General features: G+C 43.2%; 1 long non-coding RNA gene across 1 annotated transcript; it reads right to left on the bottom strand.

Moving 5' to 3' along the window:
- Positions 1-252: 252 nt before the first annotated feature.
- LOC125485704 lies at positions 253-17,474 on the bottom strand. The gene is made up of 3 exons (XR_007264408.1): positions 17,298-17,474; positions 15,561-15,683; positions 253-432 (listed from the first exon to the last, which is right to left on the bottom strand). It is a non-coding gene; the product is annotated as an uncharacterized LOC125485704 (long non-coding RNA).
- Between the last annotated feature and the right edge of the window lie 534 nt (positions 17,475-18,008).

Below are 18,008 nucleotides of genomic sequence, written 5' to 3'. Positions count from 1 at the left end.
TGTTATCTCACTTAACTAAGACATGCGTTTGACCTGAGTCACTCTCTAAAAATACACCCAGTCTGAAACGGTATGGGAGCCGGCCACCTCTTTGTGGTATAGTGCTTCCGTGCACAGGTTGGGGAAACAGTGGACAGAGGAGGGGTACAGAAATTAACGAGGGGGAGGAAAGCTAGGCCAGGAGCAGCCGGCACAGGAAGCAGTCCCTCCCACTCCCCCGGCCTCGTTAAACACGAGCCCCACTCACCCAAAAGACGTCGGAGCCTCCTATGCTGCAAAAAGCCTCCATGCTGCCGGCTCCTCTGCCTGCTTCTTCCTGCTGTTAAAGGGATGGCACTCCAGTGCTGCCGCTCATTGGCTCCTGCGTCCAGTCCCCAGGGCTCAGCTTCCTCCTCCCACCACTCCGGCACATGCAGGGTTAACGCCCTCGCTCTTTCCAAAATAAAAAGCACAAAAGAGAAACTTTCAACCCAGTTGCTTGCAAGAATATATCACCGGGTTCATCTGTAAGCATTATCCTTCCCAAACCCAACAGAGACAAGCACAATTAATGTACGTCCCAATCTGCAAAACATTGCGTGTGTACAACCTACGTTCTCAGCGCCTGATGCAGTCTGCAAGGGGAACGTCAATTTGCCCAATAAAATGTACCATCGTTTAGGGCAATTATTTGCCTCTGGCTTTTTGAATGCTTGTGATTTGTTCTGTGATGCTTTTGCCATAGACACCTGCAATTCCAAAACTGCATTGACTCCCCACCAATACGCATATATCTTTCGTAAGATTCCACGAGGAACTAAGCAAAGTCCATGCCCCTGAAAGGAAAAACGTTATAGTTTTCTCCAATGTTTATGAAAAAAAAATCTGTAAGAGTGCTCCCCTACAGAAAAAGGAGAATTTATTGTATAACAAATCTGATAGACAAATAAACACAATTTTTCTTCATTGACCAGAGATGAGGAGGAATTTCTTCTCTCAGGGTTGAGAGTTTTTGGAACTCTTGCCACAGACAGCTGTGACAGCAAAGTCCTTATACATATTTAAGGCTGCAATAGATAGATTCTTGATCCATCAGGGAATCAAGGGTTACAGGAAAGTGGACATGAAGAATGTCCAATCATCCATGATCCTATTGAATGGCAGAGCAGGCTCAAGGGACAAAATGGCCTACTCCTGTTCCTATTTCATATAGACCAGTCCGGGCCATATGTCAAACATACCAGTGTACACTGTATACTCCTACCTGCTGGGTTGGTCATCTTACACTGACCCAGCTACCAAAGAGAGCTAGGCATCTAGTGATCACTCCCAGCAGCTGAGTCCAACCTGGATGGTCACTTTGGCCAGTTGCAAGCAGATTAAGGAGGAGATCCTCTCTCTAGCCCACTTCCGTCTGCACCAAATTCAGGAGCATGGGACTGAAGTGAAGCCAGATGCTAACAGAATAAGGATTGTATGTTCTTGCTGATGCGATAAATGGACTCACCCAAAAGTTACAAATAGCCTGGAAATCCACAAATTTGACATGGAACATTTGGGTGAAACGCGCTCTACTCCAGATTGCGAATGAGCCAGGGGGCACCCATGTTGCATGCCCTCCACTGGCGACACCTGAATCTGCAATAACAACCAAAAAAGAATCCCCCTCATCCTCATGTACCACCCCACCAACCTCCGGATCCACAACGCATCATCCTCCGACACTTTCGCCATCTGCAATCTGACCCCACCACCAAAGACATTTTTCCCTCCCCACCCTTATCTGCTTTCCAGAGGGACCACTCTCTCCATGACTCCCTTGTCCACTCCACACTCCCCTCCAGCTCCACCACACCCGGCACTTTTCCCTGCAACTGCAGGAAGTGCTACACCTGCCCCCACACCTCCTCCCTCACCCCCATCCGAGGCCCCAAGAATACTTTCCACATCAAGCAGATGTTCACCTGCACATCTGCTAATGTGGTATACTGCATCCGCTGTGGCCTCCTCTACATCGGGGAAACCAAGCGGAGGCTTGGGGACCGCTTTGCAGAACACCTATGCTCGGTTCGCAATAAACAACTGCACCTCCCAGTCGCAAACCATTTCAACTCCCCCTCCCATTCCTCAGACGACATGTCCATCCTGGGCCTCCTGCAGTGCCACAACGATGCCACCCGAAGGTTGCAGGAACAGCAACTCATATTCCGCTTGGGAACCCTGCAGCCCAATGGTATCAATGTGGATTTCACAAGCTTCAAAATCTCCCCTCCCCCTACCGCATCCCAAAACCAGCCCAGCTCGTCCCCGCCTCCCTAACCTGTTTTTCCTCCCACCTATCCCCTCCTCCCACCTCAAACCACACCCCCATTTCCTACCTATTAACCTCATCCCGCCCCCTTGACCTGTCCATCCTCCCTGGACTGACCTATCTCCTCCCTACCTCCCCACCTACACTCACCTTTAGTGGCTCCATCCCCACCTCTTTGACCTGTCTGTTTCCTCTCCACCTATCTTCTCCTCTATCCATCTTCTATCCGCCTCCCCCGTCTCCCTATTTATTTCAGAACCCCCTTCCCCTCCCCCATTTCTGATGAAGGGTCTAGGCCCGAAACGTCAGCCTTCCTGCTCCTCTGACGCTGCTTGGCCTGCTGTGTTCATCCAGCTCTGCACCTTGTTATCTGCAAGGCAGCATGTTCAGCCACAAGACAAGAGCCAGGAAATGCAGATACAAAAACAGAGATTGCTGGAAAAACTCAGCAAGTCTGGCAGTATCTGTGGAGAGAAAGCAGAGTTACCATTTCAAATCTCATGACCTTTCTCCAGGAATTGTAAATTCTACAGAAGACTGTGTCGAGAATCCTTTAATTCAGAGTGTAACAGTCTGGAGAGAATGACAGAGAGACAGACCAAGTTGTGTGGGAAAGGCACCTGAGCAATGTTTCAAGCCTCAGGCGAACAAAAGTTTCTGTCCATTCAGGGTTCAGTTTGGACAGCAAAATCCAGAAATCAGAAAGAATTTAAGTAAAAATAATTTCTAAAATGTTTAGAAAACATTTAGTCCTCTCAGTCGAGAAGCAAAGCGGTGATTGTTTATATATCAATACTTAAACATTGTAATATGGAAACAGTCAGTCTTGTCCAATAATCTATATCAGTCTAATTGTATTTACCAACTCTGGACCCATATCTCATCAATTCTTAAGAAAACATGAAATAGGTACAAGAGTAGCCATATGGCCCCTCAGTCAATAACATCTGTCCCAGGCCTCAACTAGTCTTTTGTGCCAGTTCCTCCTAGCTCTCAACTCCCCAATATTTTAAAAAAAACTCTCTACCTCCTAAGTACTTTCCATGATCTATTCTCCATAACTGTCATTCACTGCCCTCTGAAAGAAGAAATTCCTTCACATCTCAGTTTTAAATGGGTATCCTCTTGTTCTGTAACTATGTTCCCGAGTTCAAGAACTATTCCTTTAAACTAATTAATAAACTCCTTACCTGTCTAGCCATTGATGTCAACTACTTCTTCTCAGCAATCAGCCTAGAGAATCTCTTTTGAACTGCCTTCACTGCCAATATATCTTTTCTTGAAAATGGGGACTAAAACCATACACAGTACTCCAGGTGCAGGCTCACAACACCCTGTACAGTTGTAGCGGGGCTTCCCTACTTTTAAACTCCAATTCCATAGCAATTATGAACTAAAATTCTATTTGCCTTTTTAACTACTTGCCTTTTAATCTGCATACTTGTTCTGTATGTTGCATGCACAAGAATACTCACATCTCTCAGTGCTGCACTTATTTGGAGCCTCCCTTAATTTCTTTCTAACAAAGTGACCTCATACTATCCTACATAAACTCCATTTGCCAACTTTTTGCTCATTCAACCTATTTATATCCCCTTGCAGATTCCTTACATCCTCATCACAAAATACTCTCTCACCAATTTTGTGTCATGAAAATATTTGGATACATTACACACCAGCCCCTCTCCCAAGTCATTCATAGAAATAGTGAATAAATAAGGCACTAGAACTGATCTTCATTGGAACTCCACTAGCAACATCTCTCTAGCCTGAAAAAGACCTATTAATCTCTGTCTTCTGTGCGGTAACCAATCCTCAATCCACGCAAACACATTATCCCCAATCAGTGAGCTCCCATCTTGTGAAATAACCTTTCATGTGGCACCTAATCATTTTTTTAAAGTTTATTCACTCATGGGGCATGGGTATCATTGATTGGGTGCAGCATTTATTGCTCATCCCCAGTTGCCCTTGAGAAGGTAGTGGTGAGCTGCCTTCTTGAACCACTGCATTCCACCTGCTGTGGGTTGACCCACAATGCTGTTAGTGAGGGAATTCCCAGATTTTGATCCAGCAACACTGAAGGAACGGCTATAAATAATAAACCCACTGGGTTCATTAATGTCCCTTAGAGAAGGAAACTGCCGTTCTAACCTCGTCTGGCCTACATGTGACTCCAGACCCACAGCAATGTCGTTAACACTGAACTGCCCTGTGGGGAGTTACAGATGGGTAAAAATGTTGAACTGGCCATTGAAGTCCACACCTTGTGAATGAATTTAAAAAAAATTCCAAGTCAGGATGGTGAGTGACTTGGAGCGGAACTTGCACGTGGTGGTGTTCCCATATATCTTCTGCCCTTGTGTTTCTAGGTGGAAGTGGTTGTGGGTTTGGAAGCTGCTGTATAAGGATCTTTGGTAAATTTCTGCAGTGTATCTTGCTGCTACTGAGCGTCGGCGGCGGAGGGAGTGAATGCTTGTAGATGTGGTGCCAATCAAGCCGGCAGCTTTGTCCTAGATGGTGTCAACCTTCTTGAATGTTATTGGAAATGTACTCATCCAGACAAATGGGGAGTATTCCATCACACTCCTGACTCGTGCCTTGTAGATGGTGGGCACTCTCTGGGGAGTCAGGAGGTGAGTTACTCACCTCAGTATTCCTAGCCACTGACCTGCTGTTATACCCACTGTGTTCATGTGGTGAGTCCAGTTGAGTTTCCGGTCAATGGTAACTCTTAGGATGTTGATAGTGGAACTTCAGTGATAATAACACCATTGAATGTTAAGTGGTGGTAGTTAGATTGTCTCTTATTGGAGATGGTCATTGCCTGCTATTTGTGTGGTGCAACTGTTACTTAATATTTCTCAGCCCAAGCCTGGATGTTGTCCAGATCTTGTTGCATTTCGACATCAACTACTTCAGTATCTAAGGAATGGTGAATGTTGCTGAACATTGTGCAATCATTGGCAAACATCCCAATTCTGGCCTTATGATGAAGGGAAGGTCACTGATGAAGCAGCTGAAGATGGTTGGGCCTAGGACACTATCCTGAGGAACTGCTGCAGAGATGTCCTGGAGCTGAGCTGACCTCCAACAACTGCAAACATCTTCCAATATGCCAGATATGACTCCAACCAGCCGGGAGTTTTCCCCTGATACCCATTGATTCCAGTTTTGCGAGGGCTCCTTGATGCTACACTCACTCAAATGTGGCCTTGATGCCAAGGGCTGTTACTCTCACCTAATTTTAGAATGCACACGGAAAATTCAAATATACAACTCCACTGGTTTCTCTTTATTAATTCTACTTCTTGTATATCCAAAAATCTCTAGAAAATTAGTCAAACATAATCTCTCTTTCATAAAATTGTTTTGACTCTGTTTGATTGTGACAAGTTTTTCTAAATGGCCTACTAGTTTTTTCCTTAATTTTCCTCACATCAGCAATTAGGCTAATTAGTCTCTATTTTCCTGCTTTCTGTCTCCCACCCTTCCTGGTAAAGATATCACATTGGCTTTTTTTTCCCCAGATCACTTGGATCGTCCTCAAATTCAATGACTTCTAGAATATTTCAACCAAAAAACCCTTGAATGCAGGCCATGGGGAGGTGATGGCCTAGTGGTATTATTACTGGTCTATTAATCCAGAGATCCAGGGAATGTTCTGGGGACCTGGGTCCGTATCCTGCCTTGGCAGGTGGTGAAATTTGAATTCAATTTTAAAAAAAAGGGCGCCATGGTGGCTCAGTGGTTAGCACTGCTGCTTCACAGTGCCAGGGGCCTGGGTTCAATCCCAGCCTTGGGTGACTGTCAGTATGGAGTTTGCACATTCTCCCCATGTCTGTGCGAGTTCCCTCCAGGTGCTCCAGTTTCCTCCCACAGTCCAAAGATGTGCAGGTTAGGTGGATTGGCTATGCTAAATTGCCCATAGTGTCTAGGGTAGGAAATGCAGGGATGGGTTAGGGTGGGGGTCTGGGTGGGATGCTCTTCAGAGGGTTGGTATGGACTCAATGGGCCGAATGGCCTGCTTCCACACTGTAGGGATTTTATTATCTATACATGTGACTCCAGGCCCACAGCAATGTGGTTGACTCTAGTCAGCGATACCCTCATCCCATGAATGAATAAAAAAAAAATCAGGTCCTGATAACATGTCTGCCTTTAGTCCCATTAGACTGCTAAATACTTTTCCTCATGATAGAGACTATCCCAAGATCTTTGCTCCCAATAGCACCTTACTTTTCTGTTGTCTTTGGAATATTTATAGTATCCTCCACTGTGAAGACCAACGCAAAATATTGCATTAAATTATCTACTATTTTCTTGTTGCACATTATTAACTCCCCAGTTGCATCCCCACACTTTAGCTACTCTCTTTTTATATACCCATAGAAGCCTCCTTGTTTATTTTTATATTGCTTGCCAATTTACATTCATAATCAATTTCCACTCTCTTAGTTTTTTAATCATCTGCTTTTTTTATTTTCAAGTACTTACAGTATCATTTTATCCTTTACATCTGCATGAGATGACAGATATGATTGCACTTTAACATTTCATTCAAAAGACAGTGTGTCTTACAGTGCCACATTCATTCAGCATTATACTAAAGTTTCAGCTTGGCTTATATGCACAAGTTTCTGGAATGCAACTTGAAGACACAACATTCTGACTCAAGAATGGGGGTGTTACCATTTAGTAAAGGCTGACACCATCTAGAGATCTGCCACACTGGGAAAAGTTAGATTACAATAATGTACCATAATGCAAAATGCTTCATAAAGAATACAAAGAAAGTAATGAATACATTGACACAAAGACAATTTATTCTTTCCTATCTTGCTGACCAGATAACATTGTACTTTTGCATCCTTGAGGTAGGTTTATCAGCTTCATAATTGAGCTTGGTAACACTTACAAATGTGGAAAATACATGAGCATAGAATTTTCAAAGACAAATGGTCATCTTGACTGTTGCAGTTTCAAGGAGGTGGTTCTTAGGATATTTTGAAAATTTAGCATTTTTTGACTATGCTTTGTCTCAGTATGATTTTATATTTGTGGTAGATTAAGACATTTAAATTTGAATTGCTTTTTCATCAGATTGAAAAAGAAAGAACTGACATTAGTGTGAATAATCCCCCTTTTATCTCTAAGAAACTGATCATAAATGGACTTCCACCAATTACACATTTACTTAATTCTTAGCACCAGTCCTTAGTCATCAGTAAACATGAAAATCTCAAATGTTTAAAATCCTCATTTTCCCAAAAGGAGGCAAAATAGTTTGATTGTTAAAGAGGAATATCTGCATTTGATGACATATGATTACACGTTAATCATTCATTTAAAACACAATGTATCTTACAGTGCCATATTTATTCAGCACCAGACTAAAGTTTCAACTTAGGTTATATTCGCAAACTTTTCAAGGTGCTCTCATCAGGACAGTTCAGAAGAATAACAATTCAAGGGGAAAAACAACATTTATGCAGTCCGAGAAGAAGTGTTGATTGATTAGCAATTAGGTGGATTGGCCATGCCAAATTGCCATAGTGTCCAGAGATGCACAGGTTAGGTGGATTAGTCATGGGAAATGCAGGATTAGAGGGCTAGGGTTGGATGCTCTTTGGAGGGTTGGTGTGGACTCAATGGACCAAATGGCCTGCTTCCACACTGTTGCGATTCTATGATTTGATTGGCAGAGGCAATGCCATGGAGAATGCAACAATTAATGATTATTAACAGTTAACTGCCAAGATTTATTAAAAAGTTGTATGTCCTAAAGACTGGCTGATCATTTCAAACAGCATACCCCTCTGCTGCTTGCAAAAGCATGGTACTAACTAGACCCAACTAGCCTATACTTGCAAAACCCAGCATGGCAGTATCAGCCCAGCAACCACCCAGTGTGACGGCCTCATTCCAGAGGGACAGTCTTGACTTGGCGTGGCAGTCTCCAGGTTTGGCAATCTTGTCCCAGCATGTAGGTCTTGTCCCGGCATGGGGGTCTTCACTAGTGGCTTCTGAGTATTCCAGCGTGGCAGTCTCGGCACGGCTTGGAGGTCTCATCCCGCGTGGAGGTCTCGTTCTAGGTATTCCAGCAGGCTAGCCAGTGGTCTCGTCCCAGTGCAGCAGTCGCCTTGTCCCAGAGGGGCGCTCTCGGCTTGGCATGTCCGTCTCCAGGTTTGACCGTCTTGTCCTTATGTGGAGGTCTCATCCTGATGTGGAAGTCTTCTTCGGCGGCAGCTTCGGGTATTCCAGCGTTCATCATTTTAATTAGCTTTTGCCAAACTGAAATTGATCTGAGATGAACTTTGTCTTAATTTTTACTTTTTTCTTCTTATCTATGACTCGTGTCATTAATTCAGTCACTGTGGTATGGCGACTTAAAACATTTCACTTTTTTTTTGTGAAAGTACACATAACAATAAACTGCTATTGTATTGTATCCCGAGGTTGTGAAATGTATGAGATAAAAACTAATCTTTTCTTTTTTTCATCCAAAGTGCTACTTCTGGTGTGACTTCAGGATCTAGCCAGTAGTCTTCCTATTTCTCATTGACATGTTGCTCCATAGCATGAAGTATCTCAAAATATATTGTTCAATGGCCTCAGGATTTTCCAAAGTATTTTACAGACATTTACAAAGTGTGTTCACTATTGTAATGTAGGAAAATGCGGCAGCCGATTTGCACATGGCAATCAGAAAAGAACAAAACAGTTTGTGATAGAGATGTTGCCTGAAAAGTTAAGTATTGGTTCAGGAGAACTGCCTTGGTCTTCTTTGAGAAATCATGCTAATGGATCCTGAATTGCAACATTGTGAGGACAGGTAGAACCACTGTTCCATGTAAAACAAAAGGGATGTCCATTGGTGCTGCACTGAAGTGTCATCCTTATTTAAGGGCTCAAGTCTCTCAATGAGTTTTAAAATCATAACAATCTAACTTAAAAGTAGCAATGTAAGCAACTGAACAGCCGACATTTGTGATGGTCATATTCAAAAAGACAGAAGTAAGAAAAGGTAGATTATAAATGTATGGATGCTACTTCATCTCAAGTTTTTGAGAAAATTTGTCGCTTAGGTTGTGGATGAGGTTGCAGACTCATCCACACCAAGAGACACGACAAATTCTCACTGGTCTCAATACACATGGACAAAGAAGGACACTAATTCGACTGGGACAACATATTTATAATAGCACAAGCCAACAGAGACATGCCAGGGAATTCCTGGAGGCCTGGCATTCCAACTGGAACTCCGCTAACAAACATATTGAACTGTACCCAATATACAAACCACTGAAAAACAGAACTGGAAGTAATACCAACCACCCCAGCAAACCGAGACATATAAGTGACAAGTGGAACAGAACACCAACACTTCACCGGAGGTACACTGACAATGTTACCTAGCAGGGTGATGAAATGTCTGCAACCAAACATACCAGCTTGGCATGTAAGTCTGCTTATTACACCATCTTATTACATTCATCTTATTACATCAACACACTGATGCAGTGATACAAATCAGCCTAATTAATAGGCCAAAAGGAACATTAATCTGAATAACAATAGATCGCTTAGACCATCGGTTTTCTGGAGAATGACAGTTGTAGACAATCAAGGTAAGGTACTTTAAAAGACTACTTGAACAGGAAGGTTACCAATGAATGGCAGGATCGAAAAATTTACAGAAGACTTTAGCATTTCAAACAGTATAACAAATTAGTTAGTGAAACAAATATCTGCAGATACTAGTAACTTGAAACAAAAACAGAAAGTTCTGGAAAAACTCAGCATCTGTGGAAAGAAATCAGAGTGAATGTTTCAACTCCAGCGACGACTTCAATAGATGCTGTCCTCTCCACAGATGCCCGATCTGCTGAGGTTATCCAGGAAATTCTGTTTATAACAAATTAGTTAATTATCATAAGAATTTTTCCGAATGTTTTCTCTGCCTCAGGTAACCCAATTATAGAGAGGATATGATGTTCTTCCATGATACAACAATCCCTGTTCACAACACAGGCATCATGTATGACAGTGAGATAACAAGGTGTAGAGCTGGATGAACACAGCAGGCCAAGCAGCATCAGAGGAGCAGGAAGGCTGACTTTTCGGGCCTAGACCCTTCTTCAGAAATCGGGGAGGGGAAGGGGGTACTGAAATAAATAGGGAGAGAGGGGGAGGCGGATAGAAGATGGATAGAGGAGAAGATAGGTGGAGAGGAGACAGACAGATCAAAGAGGCGGGGATGGAGCCAGTAAAGGTGAGTGTAGGTGGGGAGGTAGGGAGGAGATAGGTTAGTCCAGGGAGGACGGACAGGTCAAGGGGGCGGGATGAGGTTAGTAGGTAGGAGATGGGGGTAGGGCTTGAGGTGGGAGGCAGGGATAGGTGAGAGGAAAAACAGGTTAGGGAGGCGGGGACAAGCTGGGCTGGTTTTGGGATGCGGTAGGGGGAGGGGAGATTTTGAAGCTTGTGAAGTCCACATTGATACCATTAGGCTGCAGGGTTCCCAAGCGGAATATGAGTTGCTGTTCCTGCAACCTTCGGCTGGCATCGTTGTGGCACTGCAGGAGGCCCAGGATGGACATGTCGTCTGAGGAATGGGAGGGGGAGTTGAAATGGTTTGCGACTGGGAGGTGCAGTTGTTTAGTGCAAAGCCTCCGCTTGGTTTCCCCGATGTAGAGGAGGCACAATGGGAACAGCGGATACAGTATACCACATTAGCAGATGTGCAGGTGAACATCTGCTTGATGTGGAAAGTCTTCTTGGGGTCTGGGATGGGGGTGAGGGAGGAGGTGTAGGGGCAGGTGTAGCACTTCCTGCGGTTGCAGGGAAAAGTGCCGGGTGTGGTGGGGCTGGAGGGGAGTGTGGAGGGAATAAGGGAATCATGGAGAGAGTGGTCCCTCCAGAAAGCAGATAAGGGTGGGGAGGGAAAAATGTCTTTGGTGATGGGGTCGGATTGCAGATGGCGGAAGTGTCGGAGGATGATGCGTTGGATCTGGAGGTTGGTGGGGTGGTACATGAGGATGAGGGGGATTCTGTTTTGGTTGTTATTGCACGGAGCGGGTGTGAGGGATGAGTTGCGAGAAATGCAGGAGACATGGTCAAGGGCGTTCTCGACCACTGAGAGGGGGGAAGTTGTGGTCCTGGAAAAACGAGGACATCTGAGATGTACGGGAGTGGAATGCCTCATCCTGGGAGCAGATGCGGCGGAGGCGAAGGAATTGGGAATAGGGGATGGCATTTTTGCAGGAAGGTGGGTGGGAGGAGGTGTATTCTAGGTAGCTGTGGGAGTCGGTGGGCTTGAAATGGATATCAGTTTCTAGGTGGTTGCCAGAGATGGAGACAGAGAGGTCCAGGAAGGAGAGAGAGGTATTGGAGATGGTCCAGGTGAACTTAAGGTTGGGGTGGAAGGTGTTGGTGAAGTGGATGAACTGTTCGAGCTCCTCGTGGGAGCACGAGGCAGCACCGATACAGTCATCAATGTAACGGAGGAAGAGGTGGGGTTTAGGACCAGTGTAGGTACGGAAGAGGGATTGTTCCACGTAACCTACAAAGAGGCAGGCATAGCTTGGGCCCATGCGGGTACCCATGGCACCCTTTTTGTCTGTAGGAAGTGGGAGGAATTGAAAGAGAAGTTGTTGAGGGTGAGGACGAGTTCGGCTAAGCTGATGAGGTTGTCAGTGGAGGGGGACAGGTCAGGCCTGCGGGACAGGAAGAAGCGGAGGGCCTTTAGGCCATCTGTATGGGGAATGCAGGTGTATAGGGACTGGACGTCCATGGTAAAGATGAGGTGTTGGGGACTGGGGAATTGGAAGTTCTGGAGGAGGTGGAGGGCGTGGGTGGTGTCATGGACGTAGGTAGGGAGTTCCTGGACCAAGGGGGAGAAAATGGAGTCGAGATAGGTGGAGATAATTTCGGTGGGGCAGGAGCAGGCGGAGACAATTGGTCGACCAGGGCAATCTGAGTTTCTGACCACATAATACACTATCATCAAAACTAATTTTTTTTTATTCTGTAAAATTGCTCCTCATTCAGCTCACCTGTTGTGAAAGCCTTTGTTACTTTTAGACTCGACTGTTTCAACGCACCCTTGACAGGCCATCTATATTCTACCCTTCATTAGTCGTCCAAAGCTCTGTTGCTCATTTCCCAACTTGCAGCAGGTCTTGTTTATCAAGCACATATGTGCCCAGCAATGCTTTGATTTTAAAATTCTCATCCTTGTTTCCAAATCCCTCCATGGCGTCGCTCCTGCATATCTCTGTTATCAGCTTCATCCGCTCAATCTACAGAGATACCCAACTATCTTTAAATTCTGATCTCTTGAGCAACATTTCCTCTAATTATTTTTCTGCTGTACAGACTCAGAGGTCCAATGCATGGCAGCATTTGTCAGAACGCTGCTCATTGTGCACAGACCTTCCCCACAGCAATGTTCCATCTAAGTCACTGAACTTTCATGGAACATTGCTCTTGAGTATTCCTAGTTTTAAACCTTCAACAAAAAACATAAGGAACTAGGAACAGGAGTAAGCAATTCAGGTCCACGGACCTGCTTGTCATTTGATACCATCAAGGCTAATCTTATCTTGACCTCGACTCTCCTTTCCTGCCCTCTCTCCATAAACTTTAACTCATTACTAGTTAAAAATCTGTCTGTCTCCTCCTCAAATTTATTCAATGTCATGGCGTCCACCACACTCTGGGGTCGTGACTTCAATTGATTCACGACCCTTTGAGAGAAGTAATTCTTTCTCATTTCTGTTTTAAATCTGCCGCCCCTTATCCTAAAACTATGAAGTTCATAGAATCCCTACAGTGTGGAAACAGGCCCTTCGGCCCAACAAGTCCACACCAACCCTCAGACATCCCACCCAGACGCATCCCCCTGAAACCCACCTAATCTACACATCCCTGAACACAATGGGCAATTTCCCATGGCCAATCCACCTAGCCTGCACATCTTTGGACTGTGGCAGGAAATTGGAGCACCCAGAGGAAACCCAAGTAGACATGGGGAGAATGTGCAAACTCCACACAGGCAATCGCCCAAGGGTGGAATCGAACCCAGATTCCTGACGCTGTGAAGCAGCAGTGCTAACCACTGAGCTATCATACCTCAGCAATTTCATCTCAGAAAATCACCTATATGGGTGTGCAGCTGTTGTGAAACATTTCATGTTTCTTTGAGTAATGTAGCTACTAATACGCCGAACTGAAATAAAAACTATTGAGATCTTTCACATGTATTAAGAAATATCTTCTGTTAGGCATTATATTCACCCTCATTTCTGGGAGGAACTGTTTCTTTTTCTCATATTGTGCCATGCATGGATATTTCTGAGCTTACAATAAATGCCACAGGATAAACATGGAAATGAAGGGTGCCATGAAATGAGTTAAATTTTGTGTTATGCAATTAATTTTCAGGGCCTTGTTTTTATATATAAATGCAGATTCTGTTACAAGTTTTACCTTAGCAAAAGTTAACCCAAAAGTTAACTTATTTATTTCTATTTACCTTGTAAATAATACTTGCTTCTCCTTCAGACCTCCACGTCATGCACTATTTCCTGGCCAAGAAGGCAGTCAGGCAAATTGTTTCAAAAAGTAACTTTCAGTGTTTTTTTTTTCAGGAAGCACATGGTAATTGTATAACTTGATGCACTTTTCTTCTTTCATTTCTAAGTATCCAGCTTTAATTTGAGATCTTGGTATTGACACATTATTGATGACACTCAGTGGTGTATGCTAGTACTACAAGAACGGGTTCTATCCCTTTTGTATTTTTGAAGGTATTTCTAGCTCCCATGTTATTCTTTAATGTAATTTATTAAGATAAAATTACACATACCCACAGTAACTGTTTTTCTGAAATAATACAATTAAATGACCTATAGTATTGAATAACTTCTTACGTATAATTCAGAGGTTGATAGTTACAGAGTCCAAAAACATCAAAGAAAGCACAGAGCAGGCATATCTGCTTAACGCAATTTTTAACATTTGTTTTTAGAAGAAATTAGAATGAATATATTTACCTGAAGTTCTCAACAGACTCAGTCATTCACAGGTCTAGAGTTCTGTGTTGAAGATTTCTACTCATATGCTGAGAATGCTGTTGATACATTTCTCTTAAATAGGGCTAATATTTGAATATGAACCTCAAAGAACAGCTTTAAACAAATTCCTTCAGGCTCTTTATAAATGTTCTTGACTTACTTCTGCTTCAGAATGCAATGTTATAAATTGTCACTGAGCAATTAAGTGAGGGATTGAACTAAAGGTAATCTTCACTGTTTGCATCACACAATAACAGCATGAATTCATTTAGTGCCTTTAATATAATAAAGTGTGCCAAAGAACTTCAGGGGAGTGTTATAAATCAAAATTTGACACCAAGCCATATAAGACATTACATAGATATCATGCAGATAATATATAGGATTTGAGTGAAAGTAGAATTGAAGCCACAAATAGATGATGCAACTTATCAAATGGCAGACCAGTGTCAAAGGAATTAATGTCGTAATTCATTTGTTTGTATGCCCATAAAGCAGCGAATCAATAGCTTTGTCAAGTAGGTAGGTTTTGCGAGGTGACTGAAAGGAGGAAAGACAGGTGGAAGGATTTAGGAAGAGAATTATAAATCTTAGGACTTAGCAGCTGAAGGCATGGCCAACAATGGAGAAATTAAAATCAGAAGTGCTCAAGAGGCCAGAATTAGTGGAGAGCATGTATCACAGAGAGTTGCATGACTGGGTGGGATTATAGAGATATGGGGCTGGTGAGAGTTGCATGACTGGGTGGGATTATAGAGATATGGGGCTGGTGAGGGCTTGGAAGGTTTTGAAAATAAGGATGAACATTTTTAAAATTGAGTTGCCAAATTGAGAGTCAATGTCTCTTAGAGTCATAGAGGTGTAAAGCACAGAAACAGACCCTTCAGCCCAACTCGTCCATGCCGACCAGATATCCTAAATTAATGTAGTTCCATTTGGCCCATATCCGGGGAGGTGGGAGGAGAGGAAGGAGGGTGGGGGTGAGGTGGGTAGGGGAGAGGGAGGTGGAAGGGAAAGGGGAGGGGTGGGATGGAAAGGGGAGGGGCGGGACGGAAAGGGTATGGGGGGGTCGGAAAAGGGATGGACTGGGGATGGGGGGGATGAGATGGGGTGGGGGGGACAGAAAGGGTGGGGGAATAATAGGGAGGCAGTAAGGGAGAGTAGAAGACACAAGCAAGCTCCTGATATATTACCTTTCTGTTCAGATGAGTCCCATGGCTATGAAAGAATTCATTTCCTCACTCGACTCATTGCTATTCCTCTTCCTCACAGAAGAAAAAGGGAATGTTTGATCCAGACATGGGGGCTGCTATTCTCTGTAAGATGCGTAAAGAGGCTGTAAATATCTGTTATATAAGCGTGGGCTGTTATTCTTTATAATATACACACAGGGACTTTCATACTTCATAATATTCACAAAAGGACTGTTATAGTCTAGAGTATGCATAGGGATTGCTATATTGTCTATAGGATTCACAGGGCCTCCAATTCACCACAATATACACAGAGGCTACCATTCTCTACAATGTGCAAAGAAGTTACTATTCACTACAATATACAGAAGTTTTTTCTGCTCTAATGATATACACACAGACTGCTATTCTGTACATTACACACAGTTCCTGTTATTCTGTGTATGTAACATTTTCTGTGTAGGTTATAAGCTGTTATTTTCTATAATAGAGAGAGGCATTTTCTGCTCTACTATTTTATTCTGTAATATAAACAGGGCATGTTATTCTCTATAACATTATCTGTGTAAGTTATAAGCTATTATTCTCTATACTATACTGAAGGATTTTTGCTCTATATTTATATTCTTTATAACTTACCAAAGGCATTTTTACTATTAAATTTCACTCTCTATAATATATACAGGGTCTGTTATTCTCTATAACATACTCTCTGAAAATTACTGGCCATTATTGTCTACAATAAGCAGAGGGATCTTCTCCATAATTTCAGTAATATACAAAAGGCATTTCTACTATGTAGTTTCATTCTCAATAATATACACATAGGCTATTTTTCTCAATAATATACACATGGCCTGTTAATCTCAAAACAAACTCTCTGCAAGTGAAAGGCAAACTTTTCACAATTATCCATACAGGATTTTCTGCTCTGTAATTTTATTCTTTACCACCCTGTACTGTTATTCTCTATACTAGACACAGAGCCTGTTATTATCTATATTCTGCATATATCATAGAGTATGATAGCCTATAACTTATACAGAGGGTTTTCCTGCTTTATAATTTTATTTCTCTACAACACTCAGCCTGTTATTCTGTATTTTAAACACAATGCCTGTTATTCTCTATATACTCCATATGTTATAAACTATAAGTTACACGGAGGGTTTGTCTGCTCTATAATTTTATTCTTTACAACACAAACTGTTATTCTCTAGTCACAAGGCTTGTTATCCTCTGTATACCATACAGTATAACTTACGCAGAGGGTTTTCCTGCTCTATAATGTTATTTCTCTGCAACACTCAGACTGTTATTCTGCATATTAGACGCAAGGCCTGTTATTCTGTCTCTATATTCTGTGTGTTATAGACTATAACTTACATGGAGGGTTTTTCTACTCTATAATCTTATTCTTTACAACAATCAGACTGTTATTCCCTACACTAGACGCAAGGCCTGTTATCCTTAATATACTGCGCACACCGTAGAGTATAACTTATAAAGAGGGTTTTCCTGTTCTATGATTTTATTTCTCTACAACTCTCAGACTATTATTCTCCATACTAGACACAAGGCCTGTTATCCTTTTATATACTCTATATACCGTACAGTATAACTTATAAAGACGGTTTTCCAGCTGTATGATTTTATTTCTCTACAATACTCAGACTGTTATTCTGTATATTAGAGGAAGGGCCTGTTATCATCTGTACGGCATAGAGTATAACTTACACGGAGGGTTTTTCTGCTGTGTAATTTGATTCTGCACAACATACACACAGTGTAATATCAGCAGAGTCTACACAGGTTATTATTCCCAATGACACAGAGAGCTGTATCGCATACACAGACGCTGTTCCAAAGCGATTTTCAGGGGCTTTTACTCACAGCCAGGCCCGGGGGGGGGGGGGGGGGTGAGAGCGGTGTTCGGTTACCGGGGCAACGGCATCCAGGTGACGCGATACATCCGGGTAGTGTCGGGGTGTCACGTGCATGGCGGGGCTCGCGAGCCCGCGCGCTACGATGGCGACCGTTAGCGAGCTGAAGGGCGGTAGGTGTCCGGCTGCTCCCTCAGGATGGCGGGTGTCAGAAATAATAACGGAATAGACGTGCATTTGTAGGAGAGGATAGGATTGAAACGTATATAATTCTAATAGAAACCGAAAGGAAGGCGGATGCTGTAAACCTGGAACAAAAACAGAAGTTGCTGGAAAAGCTCAGCAGGTCTGGAAGTATCTGTGAAGGAAAAAACAAGAGTTAACGTTTCAGGTCCGGTGACCCTTCCTCAGAACTGTGTGTGTGTGTGTAAAATTCTAATAGGGCTGTTACAGACTGGCTGCAGGGAGGACGTTTGCTCTGGTTTGGGGGGCAGGGGAGGCAATGTCAGGATACGGGGTAGACCATTTAGGACTGAGATGAGGAAACATTTCTTCACTCAGAGGG

The sequence above is a fragment of the Rhincodon typus genome, chromosome 21 (genome assembly GCF_021869965.1).
Source record: "Rhincodon typus isolate 14 chromosome 21, sRhiTyp1.1, whole genome shotgun sequence".
NCBI lineage: Eukaryota > Metazoa > Chordata > Chondrichthyes > Orectolobiformes > Rhincodontidae > Rhincodon > Rhincodon typus.
This window is presented reverse-complemented; position numbering and strand designations above follow the sequence as displayed.